Genomic DNA, 18,944 nt, shown 5'->3' on the forward strand with positions numbered 1-18,944 from the left:
GCCCTGCAGAGTTTCTGCTGAAAAATCTGCTGTTGGCCTTATGGGAGTTCCATTGTATGTTATCTGTTGCTTTTCCCTTGTTGCTTTTAACATTTTCTCTTTAATTTTTGTCAGTTCGATTACTATGTGTCTCGGTGTGTTCCTCCTTGGGTTAACCTGTATGGGACTCTCTGTGCTTCCTGGGCTTGGGTGGCTGTTTCCCATATTAGGGAAGTTTTCAGTTCGGCTTGGGTGACTGTTTCCCTTATTAGGGAAGTTTCCAGCTCTTATCTCTTCACATATTTTCTCAGGCCCTTTCTCTCTCTCTTCTCCTTCTGGGACCCCTATAATGTGAATGTTGGTGTGTTTGACGTTGTCCCAGAGGTCTCTTAAACTGTCCTCATTTCTTTTTTCTTTGTTCTGTTCTGCGGTAGTGATTTCCACCAATCTGTCTTCCAGCACATTCATTCTTCTGCCTCATTTGTTCTCCTATTAATTCCTTCTAGTGTATTTTTCATTTCAGTTGTTGTATTCTTCAACTCTGGTGTTCTTTATATTTTCTAACTCTGTTAAATACTTCTTATAACTTCTCACTCTGTGCATCCATTCTTTTCCTGAGTTCTTGGATTATCTTTATGATCATTACTCTGAACTCTTTCTTGGGTAGATTGCCTATCTCCACCTTACTTAGATGTTCTTCCAGGATTTTATCTTGTTCCTTTGTCTGGAGCATATTCCTTTGCCATCTCATTTTCTTTAAATTTCTATTTGTATTTTTATGTCTGTGGTAGGTTACATTTCTCAACCATAGAGAAGTGGCCCTCTGTAAGGGATGTTCTGTGTGTCCCAGCAGTACAGTCCCCTCCTGTCACTCAAGGGCCAGGGAAGAGCTGTTCCAAGGGTAGCCCCTGACCTGAGTTTACAAACTCAGTCCTGCAGCTGCAGGATTGTAGTTTTCTTGCTTCTGGTGTCTGCCCCCTGCTGGATGAGGTTGGTCTAAGAGGCTTGTGCAGGCTTCCTGGTGGGAGGAGCCGATGCCTGCCCTTTGGTGGGTGGGGCTGGGTCTTGGCCCTCTGGTGGGCAGGCCTATGTCAAGGGGCGTGTCTAGAGGTGGCTGTGGGCTCAGGAAGTCTTTAGGCAGCCTGTTGGCTGATTAGGCAGGGGGAGGGGGGCCCTGTGTTCCTGACTTGTTGGTTTTTTTGGCCTGAGGCTTACCAGCACTAGAGCCTACAGGCTGTTGGGTGGGGCCAGGTGTTGGTGCTTATGACCCAGGCAAGATGTCTGCCTTCAATAAGAGTTCATGTAGATGGCACTCTCCAGTATCTCTGCCACAGCCACTGGTGTCCATGTGCCCAGGGTGAGCTATAGCTGCCCCCAACCTCCTCAGGAGACCCTCCAATACCAGCAGGTAGGTGTGGCCCAGGCTCCTATGAAGTCACTGCTTCTGCCCTGGGTCCTGGTGCACGTGAGACCTTGTGTATGCCTACCAATAGTGGAGTCTCTTCTTCCCCCAGTCCAGTGGAGCTCCTGCCCTGCTGGCCTTTCAAGCCAAATGCTCTGGGCCTCCTCCTCCTGATGCCAAACCCCTAGGCTGGGGAGCCTGACATGGGGCTCAGAACTATCACTCTGTGGGAGAACTTCTGCCATATAATCTCCAGTTTGTGGGTCACCCACCTGGGTGGTACGGGATTTGATTAAATAGCAAGTGTGCCCCCTCCTACTGTCTTGTGGTTTCTTCTTTGTGTCTTTGGACATAGAATATCTTTTTTTGGTAGGTTCCAGTCTTTTTCATTGAAGGCTGTTTAACAGCTAGTTGTGATTCTGGTGTTTTTGTAGGAACAGGTGAGCTCAAGGTCCTTCTACCCCACCGTTTTGTCCCTCCGGGCCCCACATTCTTTTTTCCCTTAGGTTTCTTGTCATGCTTCTGAGAAGGTCTGAAGCAGACGGGAGGACCTAGGCTTCTGGGCTCTGCCTGACAGTGCAGTTCCAGGGCGGCTTGGGCTCCAGTAGTCTCAGGCGTCCTCATAAGCACTGGGACCAGCAGTGGCGGTGATGAGCGACTCTAGTCTCTCTAGTTTTCAGGGTCAGTAGAAAATGGATGGTTTAAGGTATCTGCATTCCAAGGTTCTCTCTTTTTTTTTCCCCCATAGTTCTCCCAGAAATCATGAATTGAACTCTAAGAAAGCAAATTCTTTGGACTGCTTGCATGAAATAGATTTTTGGTCAGTTACAATAGGACAGAATGGAGGAAACTCCTTGCCTGACGGCAGCTTTCCAACAGCCAAATGAAGAGATACACAGGGCGAGACCCCAAAGAAAGGAGCTTCTGTCCTTGTGGAGTTTGGGGACCTGCATAATGGCATGCAGAAGCATTCTGGTTTCCCAGTCTGGAAGCCTACATGGTTCTGAGTAACTTTGCACTTTAAAAAATTCAGTCACAAAAGAACTGAAATGTATTGTAGATCCTTAGGCTAAATTCAGACCTGACATATCTGACTCCTTTCACTCTAAAATGCAGTAATTAATTTTTCCTGGTGCTACATTGTCACTTAGCATGGATTGAAGCTTTAGTTTTTATTAACTGTATAGTTTGATTTCTCCCTAGTTGAGTCCATGTTAATCATTCTCCATAAAGAGAGATGTATGTGTCTGTCTGACATCACTGAGAATAAGAAAAAAGTAAAGAGTAAAACTATTTCACATTCAGGAAAATTTTGAAAGAGCTCATGTAACTCACTTTTTTTTCTCCTGGTCTAAATTATCCAGGTAACTATGTAATTTCTCTGCTCTGTTTACCAGTGGAAACTAAGATGTCAGGGCTGGTGGGAAAACTAAAAGATGGTGAATAAGAAAATTGAGCTCATGGCCATGGGCATCATTCTCTATATTGCTTTCTCATTCTTTAATACAGAGGAGATAATGAAGATCCGTTTCCAGATAATTGAGTACCAGAGAAATATAGTGGGAATCGTTACCTTGAATGAGGATGAATTTGGTCTTAGTGGTAAAACTCTGTAGGATATTGAAATAATGAGATTTCTGACCATTTGTAATAATTAACCATTTTCATCTGAAGAATCCTACGTGTAACTGGAGATTAGCACACAGCTGAGAAACTTTTCCCATCACTTTGAGATACTTCCCTCTACAGCAAAGGACAGTCTTGACGTGCTCTTACAGTATTAGCGCCCAGAACCTGTTCCCTGGCTATTCCACTTTGTCACTTTGTCCATGGGACTCCTCCGACACCCAATCCTGACCTCTGCCTAAGTGTAAGGAGCCTACATTTGCCTGTATATATTTCTGAACACAATATTGGCTTACCCACCCTGCTCTAACCCTTCTTCTCTGCACTCTAAGCTAACACCTCAAACTCTGCACATAGAATCACGGTCCCTGCATGACACCTTTTCCTATGCTAGCTGGATTCCTGCCTGTATCTTCCCGTCAGCATGGTTTGGATTCAGATCCTGGGTCTGCTGGTCCTTCTGTACCCAACTGCTTTCTAGGACCCAATGTGCAATGCACATCAGCATAGAACCTAGAGTCTTAATATATTAAGTAACTAATTGGCATAGATGTATCTTGGATATGGCAAGTATCCAAGAAATATAGCTTCTGAATTGACATTTATTGAGTCAGTATGTTTCATGTACTTATAATGAATGTGGTGATGTGAGCTCTGTCTCTTTATAACTTGGCTTAACCTTTCCTTTTGGCTAAAATGGATTTCTGGATAGTATATAATTTTTGGGCAATATCTTAATGTTGAAAAAGGTTTTGATGTTTATCAGATTTAAACCATAAACAAAGCCGATAAAGGAAATGAATAAGAAACTTGTGTTCAACTAGATTAATGATCCTAAGTAGGTGTAGCTTCTCTTAAGCTCCAAGGTACTTATTTTCTTCTTCAACGTAAACAGAAAACAGTATTTCTCCTGTGCACATGGGTAAATTATTCCTTCCCATGGGCCAAAATAAATAAGAAAAAAAATCTTGATACACTAGTTTTTTGGGGCATAATTTGAGGTGGGAAACAGGATAGAGTATGAATTTGGGGGCTAGTGGAGTCCGAGAAATCATTTCAGAGCCTTCTAGACACAAAAGATAAACTATCAGTGTCTGAGGAAAATACCTAAATTTTCAAAAGTTAGTTTTGGGGGCAAAAGTCCCCTGAAAGTGGGAGGACTGTTCTGATTGACTTCTGATCCCCTCCCCTCTCAGAATTCTTATATCCCTGGGGCTTACTTGTTAGACTCAATAAATTAGGAGGAAAGAAAAAGTACTCATCTCCCACTCTACAGGTTTTCAGAGATGAAAAAAAAATTCCATTCATTCCTCCCCAGTGGAAAGGATGGGAGAAATGTACCTCACATGTCTCTTTTTCCTCTCACTGAGCCCCACCACCTCCATGAAGAGTGACTTATTTGATGGGTAAGTTTGGAAAAGGGACTGAGCATGCTCAGTTTGGTCATACCTCTCCTCTCATTTGGAGCCAGCCCATCTGCAGAATGCACACAATTTTTATAACTCCACAGGATGAAATCAGAGGCCATGCTATATCTTCTTCATAGTAATATTCATATGGATATTTCATAAAAATATTAACATTTTTATATTGTTATCCTTTATAAAAATATGCAAGTCAACTGAATTTATGCCTGAAAGCTGAATGATCCTACACTGGAGAATGGGGCATGAATACAGGAGCCCCATGAAAGTATTGGAAAGGAGTCTGTAATACTCAAAAGCCCACTTTTGAGTGGGCTTTTAGTATTATAGTGCCCATAGCCCACTTTTGAGGAATGCTGAGTTTAGGACTCCAAATCCATAACCTATGGTTAGTTGGATTACAAATGTAAATCTTATACTAGACAAGGATCAACAAAACTAGTTAGATCCTGTCTCTTGCCCAGGTAGAATGTAGTACATTCAGATAAAATTAGCTGTATATCATTAAAATATCCATCCCCAAGTTCCTGGGAACCTGAAAGGGCCTGTTTCATGAAAATTAACTAAGATTACAGTTCTTCAAGATAATGAAGGCTATCACTGTGAAGGATAAAATATAAATAAGACATGATTATAGCCTTCAAAGACTGAACAACCTGATACGCAGTCAGTCAAACACAAGAAATTACATCATAAGGTAGAACATGGCTGTAATCTTAGGAAAGATTAGCAAAAACACTTTTGAAGTTAAGGAAGGTCATATCCAGTTGAGCTATCATGAAAGGCTTAATAGAGGAGTTGATATTTTAACTAGGCCTTGAAGAACAGAGAATATTTAAGTAAGAAGGGAATGATGGGCAAAGGTAAAAAGTGAACAAAATAGAAAGGAAATAAGAAATGGTGAGTTGGTCTATGGGGCTACAGTGGTTTGCTTCTGTATGTGTATGTATGTGATTGTGGGCACAAGTGTGTAAATATGTGTGGGTGTGCACATGCCCCCTGGGACAGTCACTGTGGGAGTAATGAGGCTGTGAGTGGGATGTGCTATAGGAAAGATGAGAATCATAGGACACTAAAGCAGAAATAAGAGGACTACTGGAGCATCCTTTTGAATATGATACCCATAAGTACCTGGGATTTTGAGTTTACACAATCTAGAAAGCCAGCTTGCATGATGGAGTATTTAGACTTGCATTGCATAAAGAAAAGTGATGGATGGAAACTGATATCTGTTGACAACTTTATAGATGTCATCTCATCTCATTATCACTACAGTCCTTTGGAGAGAACATTCTTACATAGAACGAGGGAAAACGGAACCTAAGTGATTAAGTGACTTGCTAAAGTACAACTAGGACCTGGATTGAACTCATATTTGTCTTACTCCAAAGCTCATGGTTTCCCCCCAATACAAGTGATTTTCAAATTTTAGCTATTTGTACAATATCTTCCTTGGTTTGCCTTATTACTACTTGTACTAGTTTCTTAATATTTTCTTATAATTAACTTATACATAATTTAATTTACTTTGAAAAGGAAATTCATATCACTATTTGATGTGCTGGTTATACTTTCCTAATACAAACGAAAGTTCTTGTATAACATGGTATCCTCTAGCTAGCACATAAAGTATCTTTGTAAAACCTTACGCCCCCAGCCGCAGGGATTCTGGCCTGGCTTAACTCTGATCAAAGACACAGGGCTTGGTGAGCAAAATTAAGACTGTATTTCAGCCTCCACTTACCCCTTCAGGCAGGTGTCTTCGGGCAGGGCATAACCTGCCCAGCTGTATGTAGTGGCTCTGAACAAACCTCTTAAATTGAAAACAAAACCCAAAATACCTGCCTGGCCATGTACCCAGGCACCTTTGGAAACCCTGCATATAATCCAGCACTTTTGGAAATACTGCCTTTCACAAAATAAGAAGGGGCCTGCCAGTTGTCTTGATATCCGGGAATTCCTCTTTTAGACCTCTATTTAAGTATGGGAAGCATTTAATGAGGTATGAATCATTTCACAGAATGTATTTCCTGGATGTTTAACTCATCTTTTTTTTTTTTTTTAAATTTATTTATTTATTTTTGGCTGCATTGGGTCTTTGTTGCCACACACGGGCTTTCTCTAGTTACGGTGAGCAGGGGGCTACTCTTCGTTGCGGTGCGTGGTTCTCATTGCGGTGGCTTCTCTTGTTGCGGAGCACGGGCTCTAGGCGCACAGGTTTCAGTAGTTGTGGTGCACGGGCTTAGTTGCTCCACGGCATGTGGGATCTTCCCGGACCAGGGATCGAACCCATGTCCCCTGAATTGGCAGGCAGATTCTCAACCACTGTGCCACCAGGGAAGTCCCTTAAGTCATCTTTAAATGTGTTCTAAATATATGGATTTACACACCTGGATATGTAAATGCTGTCTCTTTGGTCAATGGATCTCCATTGTATACAGTTGATGATAACAGCTCAGGTGTCCTAGGACCTGCCTCTTGATATGGTTATATCATGACTCAGTGATTCATTTACTGCATATTTTGTCAGAAGTTTCAGAATTTCATCAATTCAGAGCTGATCGCAAGGCTCCCACAAACTCTGAAAGCTTTTGGAATGGGACTTTTGAAGTCTGGCCCTTCACCTCTGCTTTTAGTCCATTTTCTATATTCCTACTTAGTTCAGATCCTGACAATTAATTCCTCTTTAGATGTTCATGCAAAAAGCAAGAAGTATTCCTTTTTCTATTTTCAAGTGGTAACACAAAGTAAATCTGGTTATGTATACATTTTAAAGAAGACAGTGTGTTACAGTAAAAAGAGTAGGGGCTTTGGTATGAGACACACTTGGAATCCGACATTTGATGGTTTCTAACTGTGTAACCTTAGCCAAGTTGATGAACCTTTCTTCCTCTTTCAAATGTGGATAATACTTTTAAGTTTTTCTATGAGACCAAAATATATAAAGCATCTGCAGCACAAAGTAGGTGCTCAATGAAAATAATTTTTCTTCTTTCGTAATAACTTCAAATTGTATAATAAAAAGCAAAGTCAGATAAGCTTTTGAAGAATTCTGCAAAACGTTTGATGTATCACTGTTTCCTATCCAACTATTTGGTACTATGAAATGAACCAGATATTTCCTGCTTGCTATCATTTTAAGCAACTGCCTTTCTCCAGATAAAAAAATGAAACAAAGGACTATGATTTCATATTCCTGAATTATAAGATCTAGCATTTTCCTTCCCTGGTCACTAGAGTCACAGCCTTAGTGAAGAGCAGAATCTGCTCCAGGCACCCAGCCCCCCTGCTGTGGCAGTGAGGGAAACTTGACTTCAGAAACTGACATGGTGTCAAATCTCCCATTGAACTGCAGCCTGTGTGGTTTAAAAATTAGATTTTTAAGAGAGAATGTGTCCCAAGGAAAGAAAGAAATTATGCTCAACTATGACTTCGCGATTTATGTTTAGACACTTTGTTGATACAATTGTACATCGACTTTATTTCGTGCCTAAGTGGAATGAAGGAAACTTTAGTGTCAGGAAGATGGAGGAGGAAAACGCAGATCAATATTACAGAGGATGCTCAGGGAAATGACTTTTATTCCTACTTAGTATTTTAAATGTGTGAATGATGCATCTTAGTGATTTAATTCTCTTAGTTAAGGACAAAATAAATATTAAAAAACTGGCTTTTAGAAATCAAGAAGTTAAAATGGACAATTGTAAGAAACTAAGCAATACAAATGCACCACTTTATTTAAAAGAACTAATGAGAAGATACAGTGATGGATTTCATTTTTTATTTAAATAAATTATAATAACCATTTGATCAGGTGATCTTTTCAGAATTCAAACCTCTAATTTTAACAAGTAGATAATCTGATTCAAGACAAACACATACCACAAATAGGATCAAACTTCTTGAGGACAACCTATTGCAAGAAATAAAAGTCCTACCTTAAACAGTGCAATTCTGTTCCCTGCTTCTGGGAACGTGCAGAAAATAAATAATATTTTTGCCATAATTTGTAAGGCTTCCCCATAATTGGGATTTTTAAAAAGTGAAAGTGTACCTATGAGAAGGTATTTTGCTAAACTTATTCCTTTCACTTAAAACCATACCACCATCTCATGATAAGATTAGAAAATTGGTATTTAAGCATTAGAATGAGCTTACTTTATTTCCATCTTCTCTGATTTGTGTAACCCTTAGAGTCTTAAAGCCACAAAGAAATTATATTACCTGCTGGTAAGTAACAGAACCAGATGGAAATCTCAAATCTCCTAAATGTTATTCCAATGTTCCTTTTTACACTTTTATTCTTCTAGATTGGACAAATTATTCACTCTTACCCTATTGACCTTACGGGGATCATCACTTAAGCAAAATGCCCTTTTCTCTTCTTTTCTTAAACATCTGGAATTGGCTATTTGTAAGTAAGCTCACTAATTACTTCTATTAATCCCTCAGATTTATGTCTTTACTTAACATGAGAGTCCAGGGAGGTTTTCTCTTCTTCAGAGCATGTAACTGAGTATTTGTTTATATTTACCTGTTTGACACCCTTTTTTCCTTCTTCTGATAACAAGATACCACTTTTGTTTTGGGAACTGCCTTTCCACATGACATTAACTTGACCAGTCACAGTACTTCATCCTCCTAAACACGGAGATTTGTAAAAGGGAAAGGCCCTATTTCAAGGAGAAACAATCAAGAGTCCCCCCCCTCAGTTGGGGGACTGAGCTGGACCTCAGAAGAGACAATGTCTCTCTTTCTGAGACTGAATACACCTAAGATTGAGAACTTGTAGAGGCCTAGTGCCATCTCTCCTACCATAGCAGGGAGCACGTCTAAGAGTGAAGCCATAACACAGAAGAAAACCAATGAGAGTAACAATAAAGAAAAGACAAGACAAATTTCTGATAAATTCACATGACTTGTATCATTGGATTCTGCTCATCCTGAAGATAGCACCACCTCCTTAGATTTTCTAGTTCATGTGCCAATACCATCCCTACCTTCCCTCTTTTTCTCTTAAACCAGCTTTGGCTGAGTTCTTGTCACTTGAATTTAAAGAGTTGTAATACAATTTCATTCTTATTTATTTGCATCCTCAAATTTTCTTTAACTAATCATTATTACACATAGTCGTCATCCTCTACAACACTAAGATCTAAGGAATGATGCCTCTTCTTTTGTATTTCCTTTTCTACTTACATTTTTAAGTTCATTGATACATGTTGAGCCCTGAGGAATTTGTTTTAGTCTTCTACTGATAAGCCATACACGCTTAGGGATCTTCCTCTCCTCATAATTGAGTGTTTGTTCCCTTTCTCTACAGATGAGAGGTCCATTCTACTCCTTCCCTTGCAGCACACTCATGCATGTGATGAGCCAAAGAACAGTTCTCAAGTGAAAACTTGAAACATATTTTGCTTCCCAGGATAAAATTTTCAGAGGCTGAAGGGCAGTGAGCATTGCGGTGGGTTGAATGGTGGACCCCCAAAATATATCGATGTCTGAACCTCCAGAACCTGTGAATGTGACCTTATTTGGAAAAAGGGTCTATGTAGATGTAATTAGCTATCTCAAGCTGAGATCATCCTAGATTATTTGGGTACACTGTAAATCCAATGACAGTTGTCCTTATAAGAGCCAGAAGAGAAGACCATGTGAAGATGAAGGCTGAGATTAGAGTTATGCCTCTACAAGCCAAGGAAACCTGGAGCTACCAGAGAGGAAAGAGGCAGGAAAGAATTCTTCCCTAGAGTCCCCAGAGGGAGCATGGCCCTGCCCATACCTTGATTTCAGACTTCTGACCTCCAGAACTGTAAGAGAATAATTTTCTGTTGTTTGTCGTATTTTTTAGTGGCAGCCACAGGAAATGAATACAGGCATTATAAAACAGAAATGTGAAAATTATTACTTTAGAACCAATGAATGTACAGGTTATTATTTTTGTCCCTGAGGTTCTCAGCCTAGGACACAGTCCTGGCCGGTTTTTGGACAGAATTGGCTCTGGAGCAAGAAGAGGGAGGGCAAGGATTTGCAGAGCAGTGAGGAGACGGAAGTGTCTCCAGCCACAGAGTTGGGAGAGGTTTTCAAATATAAGCAAAGCCTTATTTAGGGATCACTTTATTTCTCAAATTCTTCATTTGGAGAGAAATATTTTCTCCCAATCAAACTGATCATCTTTTCTTGAGGCAGTGATGTATAGTAAAAAGTGCATGAACCCTATAATCAGACAGGTCTGGGTGTGAATGATGGGTTCTGCCTCAGCTCTGGGATCTTGAATAGTCTCTGATCCATTCAGAGCAAATGAGACTTCTGCTCAGAGTCTGAGAAAGAAACCCTTACTCTCTTACAGATGAGAGTGTGAGGAGAATGTAGGGTCCAAAGTTGCTGATTTCTCTTCTGGCTCTGAAAGGACACCTCATCTCAGAATGGAGCCAACCAGAAAAATTGAAACCAAGATTGGGAGAGAAGTGAGACATGGATTACAAGATTTCGAATTCAGCTCTGCTGTACCCCCTAGACTTTTTAGTTACAAAAGCCAGTAAATCACATTTTGTCTAAGACACTTAACCCACAGAGTGTTACTATACTATGTAAAGTCACATAATATGATCCCTAAAATGTAATATATACATTATAAATATTAGTGGCCTATTAGCCTGGAATTCCACCGATGTATTTCCACAGAAAGTGCCTTAGAGTGGTGATTTTTCAACCGTGGCTACACATTAGAATCACCTGAACAGCTTTTAGAACATCTCCATGCCCAATAGCATTCCTCACGGATTAAACCAGAGTCTCTGAGAGTAGGATTCAGGTCTCACTATGTTCTTAAAGCTCCCCTGGTGATTCAAATATGCAGCCAAAGCTGAGAACCACTGTTTTATAGCTAACTCACAAACAGGATTTGCAGGTCAAGAAAAAAAATTTAAAAGAAGGCTTTTACTTTAAATAGCAACCCTAAGTATTGCCTATTTATTGTGTCAAGATTTTTTTGTGTGTCAAGTTCACTACCTCTGTGGAGATGGCTTCTAAGCTTGTTTTTGTTCCCTCTGGCAAATTGTTGCTAGTTTTCTTTAACAGGAGTTAAGAGAATATCTTTTTAGCCTTACTAGGCCATGCTCATTTATTTTTATTCTGTGAAAACCCCTCCAAGCTTTTGAGCTCGTTATTTTATTAGGGACTAATAAATTTAACTTGACCATATACACTGCTAAAAAGCTTAGTCTTCCATATGAGGCAGGCCAACAGTCTGTGTTACCTTTAACCCTTCAGCTTAGCTTATGAAAGATATTAGTGTTATACTGATAGCTGATGTTAAATTGTGTGCAAATTATGAATTTTTTAGGTCCCAGCCCCTATGGAGCATATAAAACTGAAGATCCTTATGATAACCCTAGACACTTCTGGAAGAGTGGGAATTTGAAGCTACCATGTGGCACAAGAGCAAGCACTGAATAGCTGTGTTTGCTATTTTGAGCTTCAGCTTTTCTCGTGTTTTAAATGAAGTTAATAATATTTCACCTATAAATCTTACAGGATAAATAAACTAGTTATTTTTATGGATGAGGTTTGTAAACCAAAAATAAGGATAAAATATAAGTTAGGCATTTTTGAAAAATAGAGGTACCATGCATGTGAGTTGTACCTGTATGGTTAGAAGAATAGAGGTGGTTCAGTAAATACTAAGGCAATACTTATCCAAAAAGTTGTGTCTCGTGGGTCAGAGAAGGAGTGGAAACCTGCAGAAATCATCTGGGCCTATGGTATTGTGTCATTTGTTTCTGTGCATTGTCATTCACATCAGAGGGAGAGGCCTCTGATATTGGTAGGCATCTATAATGAGCCAGACAGTTTTAAAACATCATTTATTATCATTATTTTTTTTTAACTTTTTTTTTTTAATTTATTTATTTTTGGTTGCATTGGGTCTCTGTTGCTGCGTGGTGTGCGGGCTTCTCACTGCGGTGGCTTCTAGTTGTGGCACGCGGGTTCAGTAGTTGTGGCACGCGGGCTCAGTAGTTGTGGCGCACAGGCCCAGTTGCTCCGCGGCATGTGGGATCCTCCCGGACCAGGGCTTGAACCCGTGTCCCCTGCATTGGCAGGCGGATTCTCAACCACTGCACCACCAGGGAAGCCCTATTAACATTATTTATTTGAGTGCCTAATATGTACTAGGCACTGACTTTTATAAATCCTCACAAGTAGTCTAGGAACCCAAGGGATATTAAGAAATGTAAGGCTACATTACAATTAAATAGCAGAATCAGGATTTAAAATCAGGTCTTAACTCTGTAGCCATTTGTTTGCAATGATGTCACCCTGATTCCCAGTTCTAGCACAAAGACAGTTTTTCATCTAAAAAGGGATAGGAAACACTGACAATTATCATACATTTTTTCCCCCAGCAATTATTTTTCATACTGCAAGTTTTGAAGGTACAATTCAATACCTACAGGGGATGTGCTGGTGCAGATTCCTTGTTCCCCTACCGAAACCATTTCTCAGATTTTAGTTTGTCATCTTAGCATCTCACTGATGCTCTCATCACCAAAGTAGTAGTGCTTTTCAGAGATATCAGCCTCTGTAACAGGACAGGACTTTGCAAAATCTATGCATTCTACCCTCTAAGCACAAATACTTCTTTTAGGAATTTTGGATTCTTTTCCTCAAGTGAAGTGGAATTACCAGGTCAAAGAACTGAATGCTTTTTGTATCTATTAAATTTGTTTTAGAGACCATACTGTGAAAATGAAATATTCTGTTTCACAACAAAGATACTTGAGGCTTAGGAATTTGCAGAAATGGAAGAAACATATCTCATAATTAGTTAAAACCATTTCTTTACACACAATCTTCAAAAAGTCCTACTGGCTTCCAAGGAGTATAGAAAAACAATTTATTTGGTAGAAAACCTCTTCTTCCATTTTAAAAGGAATAGAATTATAATTGCTAACAGGGCACAGGTTGAGAATCTTTGCAAACCTGAGGAAATGCACCTCCCAGCCCCAGCTCAGGTACTTGTTATATCTCTTTGATCCTCAGGTAATAAATAAAAATTGAAAATAAATTTATCTTCATGTTCTAAATATGCAATGTAATTCTCTTCTTTAAATGTGACGATTAATGTGGAAACCTTTCCAGGAACTTTTGGGAGGAGAGAAAGTTTTTTGTATTTAAAAAAAGTTGTAGAAATTTTAGATACAGTGCCTTATAATTTTAAATTCATCAAGAGGAAACCAGCATTTTATTTTATTTTTATTTTTTTTTAATTTTATTGAAGTATAGTTGATTTACAATGTTGTGTTAATTTCTGCCATACAGCAAAGTGATTCACTTATACATATATAAATTCTTTTTCATATTCTTTTCCATTATGGTTTATCACAGGATATTGAATATAGTTCCCTGTGCTACACAGTAAGACTTTGTTTATCCATTCTATATATATATAGCAATAGTTTGCATCTGCTAATCCCAAACTCCCAATCCTTCCCTCCTCCAAACCCCTCCCCTTTGGCCCACAGGTCTGTTCTCTGTATCTATGAGTCTGTTTCTGTTTTGTAGATATGTTCATTTGTGTCGTATTTTAGATTCCACATATAAGTGATATCATATGGTATTTGTCTTTCTCTTTCTGACTTAATTCACTTAGTATGATAATCTCTAGGTCCATCCATGTTGCTGTAAATGGCATTATTCATTCTTTTTTTTTTTTTTTTTTTTTTAAAGTTTTACTTGATTTTATTTATTTATTTATTTATTTATCTATTTTTGGCTGTGTTGGGTCTTCGGTTCGTGCGAGGGCTTTCTCCAGTTGCGGCAAGCGGGGGCCACTCTTCATCGCGGTGCGGGGACCGCTCTTCATCGCGGTGCGCGGGCCTTTCTCTATCGCGGCCCCTCCCGTCGCGGGGCACAGGCTCCAGACGCGCAGGCTCAGCAATTGTGGCTCACGGGCCCAGCTGCTCCGTGGCATGTGGGATCTTCCCAGACCAGGGCTCGAACCCGTGTCCCCTGCATTAGCAGGCAGATTCTCAACCACTGCGCCACCAGGGAAGCCCCTATTCATTCTTTTTTATGACTGAGTAATATTCCATTGTATATATGTACCACGTCTTCTTTATCCATTCATCTGTTGACAGACACTTAGGTTGTTTCCATGTCTTAGCTATTGTCAGTAGTGCTGCTGTGAACATAGGGGTGCATGCTTATTTACACAGAGACCCTGGCCCAGAAGATGATTAGTATATTAACATCACAATGAACTATTCAGAAGAAATACTTTATGTATATATGTATAAACCACTTTTATCTCTGACTCCACATTTAGTGGGCCTATGATCTTGACCTGCCACAGTCTCAAAACCATCTTTTCATGAGCTGCTTTTTTCCCCCCACTCATCAAGGCATTAAAATAACCTTTGAATTGCTCCTCATAGCCACCATGTTTCCCCTGCTTCTAACTATCGTTATCCTTTGGAATTATAGTCTCTTTGTTCCTTTCAAAATTTAGATTCATTTAAGAGGACTTTAGATTTATTGGCTCTTGTCTTATTTGGAGAACAACCTTATAAAGCAAAATATACTGGCAGGAACATCTATCTATCTAACCACGGGCATAAAAAAGTAATTTGTAGGGAAATGCAAAAAAGAAAAAACAGAAGAATTTGTTCTTTATTCAAACAATCTGAAATAAGATATTAATATCTTACTACCAGAGTCATGCAATGAGAACTACTGAAGAATTAGAGACTTGTGAACAGGTGCTATTGCTAATATAAACTTGTGCAGAAACTGTGCCCTATTATTCCCTACGTTCATTACTGTGAACAGAATATTTGCTTTTGGATTCATTCATCAAACTGCAAGAAACAAATCATTCTCTGCCGTCCCCACTCCAAAGCTGTCTTAATTAGACTGTTCCTGAAGCCCAAGTATCCCTTAGACTTCCCCATTTGAATGTTTAGGTTCAGCTGGTGATTTGAATCATCCATAGATAGTTATAAATATGAAGAAAATTTAATCTTTTGTTAAGCCCATATAAATATGTCTCCTTAATACAATTCTTCTAATACCTGGTACTCAAACCAAGAGAGAAATAATAATTACTATTTGTATAACCACACTAAGGTTTTAGAATTTATAATCCCAGTCATGATTTTTATAAGTAGCATATATCCTATTTGTTCATTCGTCTAACAAACATACTGGACATGAGCGAATCGTTGCACTGAAGGAGCTAATAATTCAGCAAATAAGGCAGCTAACATATGCCTATGAAGTACTATAATATGAGCTAGAGCCTGAGAGGTAAATAAGGAATATAAGCTGAAGAGATTTACAAGGAAGGAAGATCATAGAAGAATTCGGTGTAGATATAATATTTAAGCTAGCCCTTGAAGGATATTTAGGAATTCATCAAGTAGAACTGAGAAAAGGAAAAAATGGTTTGAACAGTGCTATTGTGTTGGGCAAGTGTGAGACATGTTTGGGTTATAGAAAACAGTGTGGTTTGAATTGTGTAGATGAATTTTTTTTAACTGTGAGAATAGATAGGAAATTACTTTGGAATGAGATGAAAAAAGACCTTAATTCTAGGAGGAAGAATTTTTGTTTTTATATCTCTTATTTTAAAGTAGCTACCAGTCACTAAGCACTGACTATGTACCAGGCACTAAGAGAAATTTTATTTGTAACATATCAATCAATTCTCATAATGATTCTCTGAGATATTATTCTCCCTGTTTAATAAATGATAAAACTAATATTCAGATAAATATTTTGCCTAAGCTTGGTCAAAAAAGCTGGTCAGTGAGAGATCTTGAACTCAAAGGCAGACTTACTTGGCTCAAAAGGCTGTGTCCTATCCATCACATCACACTCTTGGACTTTATTCTTTAGGAAATGGAGAGATGTTGAACACTTCTGAAGATGGGCATATCATGAGCAGAGTCATTCTCTTACACAATCTTTAGGAAATAACATGACCATAGCTATGCACCAAGGAGGATAATCTGTCAGTGGTACATAGGATGGAAACCAAGGTTCATAAATATAGGCATGAGGCAAGAAGAGTCTTTCCCAGAAAGATGCAGCAGAGAATAGGTTATAGAAGTAATCAGAATTCACAAAAAATAGAACTTATGCATTGAATACTTTCAATTAAAAGAACAGAGATACATTTTGGTTTCTGAAATAGCCAATAAGCTTCTGCCAGACCAACAGTTTTGCACATAGCAACTATAAACTTAAGGCATAATACAAAAAGCCTGAAGGCACTGGAAAAAATGTAGTCAAAAACGGAGAAGAGCTGACACTTAGAAGAAGGGAATGGCATATTGCACGCAGTATATAAAGTTCTAATGAAAACTCAGAGTTTCTGGCCAAAAGAACAAGATGACAAAATGCAGGGCAACCACAGATGCTAGGAAATAAAGGGAGAATACGAAAATGGAGATAACCGGAGAGGAAAATTCCCAAATTCTGTGTATAAATCTGCCAAAATATCTGGCTGTGCCCTGAAACACACATGCACAGGACAGACTCCAAACTGTAAAGAACTATAAAAGTATGGGAATAGAATCTAAAAAAGAGTGGATATATGTATATGTATAACTGATTCACTTTGCTGTACAGCAGAAACTAACACAGCATTGTAAATTAACTGTACTCCAATAAAAAGTAATTTAAAAAAAAAAAGAACCAAATGGAGATTTGAGCCACTTCTCAAGGGACAGAATTTGATTTGCAGTTTGAATCCAACCAAGTCAATTGCCTATTAAAACTAATAAACAAATGAAAAGTCAGCGCTCTTCAGAATAAGATAACAAAATATAGCCTGAAAGATATTCAATGTGCTGTCACATTTGGGCATCCTCTTACTCCAAAATTTACTGGGTACTGACCTAAATAAAACAAGATTATTTAGATTCTCTTGGTGGGTTTTCTCTCTGTATTAAAAAAAAAAAAAAAAGGGTGATGGAGTAGCATCTAAAGAAAAGCCAGCTGGGTCTGGGTAGGAATTCACTGGGTAGTGCCTTGATTAACTGTGTCATCCTAAAATCTGGCCCTCTGCTTTGAATGACCAGACATTTCTTGACATCTATGGCCTATCATGCCCCAAGTGTCAATTTATGGTAACTAATGTCATATGAGATTGGAATACTTATTTATTAATTTATATAAGAAATACACTTTTATAGACTAGAATAGTCACACTGGCATAATCTTCCTATGATCAAGCACGTGGGAAGTCAAATAATAATCAGAAACCCATTTTAGTTTTCCACAAGAAATCACTGTGGTAGACACAGGAAATATTCAAAGTATGAATACTCAGTGCACTTTCTCCCAGTAGGCAGACATGTATGAAATGCTAGCCTATAATCAGAAGGTAGCTTGGTGAGCCAGAAGTCAGAACAAGGGGAGTCAGATGAATAGAAGGTCTAATAGCATCAGGGTAAGATAACCTGATGTATTCATCTCATAATGGTCTTGTTATTGACATGGAAATACTTAAAGAGCTCATTCTCACTTCCCACTGGATTATGCTTGCAGGGGCCCTGCCACCTTTTGTGCATTAACTCTCTTTTTTCTATTCTTCCAAGGCTGATTAATTCCACGACTGCACATTCATGCTTTGGATATATTGAAACATTGAAAAAGTTACATGCCAGTCCTGCTGACATGAGAGCCACCTACTCTCTGTTAGGTGACTTTTGTATTTCTCAGCTCTTGAACATGTCGATTTGACAGTGTAATTCCCCAAAGATTATCCTATTTCTCTCATTTTTGGAGTGGGTTCTCACAAAAGTGAGATTTTCCTCCAGACCCTCTCATGCAAATAATAGATAATAACAACATCAGTCCTCATCATCAGACATACATAGTTGGAAATGGTTTGAAGCCAAATGCTCTTTAAGATTTCTACTTACTTTTGGGTATTTTGATTATATCTTCCCCAGACTTTTAATTTTTTTCTTTTAATCCATATATTCATAAAGTTTAAAAGTGACATTAGTGATCATCTGCCTCAATAGCTTCTCTTTATAGGTGAGAAAAGTTCTGCTCAGAGAATTTTAAGCCATACAATATGTAAGTTATACATAGTGGAAAGTCAGGATCCACTGACTTTTAGCCTCTCCTATTCTCTGCTACCTTATGGGCGTTAGACTTCAAGCATTAGATTTCCATAGAGATTTACCTTGTAATCTTCAGGCTGGTAACTCCATCTTTTGAATAATTTTGTTTTTTTTAATATTTTTACCACAGGATGAACACCTAAATTTCAAGTTAGGCAATACTGCTGTTAGTTATGTGGATTTAATTTATCTAAAATAAATTGCTGCTGCATTTTATTATTTTACTAATAATAAGGAAGGGAAATTTTTCTATTTTAATTAATGCAAAGAAACCTTTAGTACTTGATTCTGGATTTGTTTCTTCCTAGCAGTTTTCACATAAAAATTGTGTTCCTGTAAAGAAGACCTTCATCTATTCCAATAACATGGATTGAG

General features: G+C 38.6%; 1 protein-coding gene across 4 annotated transcripts in view; it reads right to left on the minus strand.

Annotated features, from left to right (window-relative positions):
- Nucleotides 1-18,944, minus strand: part of NKAIN2 (sodium/potassium transporting ATPase interacting 2) — a 994,258-nt gene that overhangs the window by 171,520 nt on the left and 803,794 nt on the right. The window lies entirely within an intron of this gene.

Source organism: Balaenoptera acutorostrata, chromosome 14 (assembly GCF_949987535.1).
Source record: "Balaenoptera acutorostrata chromosome 14, mBalAcu1.1, whole genome shotgun sequence".
Taxonomy (NCBI): domain Eukaryota; kingdom Metazoa; phylum Chordata; class Mammalia; order Artiodactyla; family Balaenopteridae; genus Balaenoptera; species Balaenoptera acutorostrata.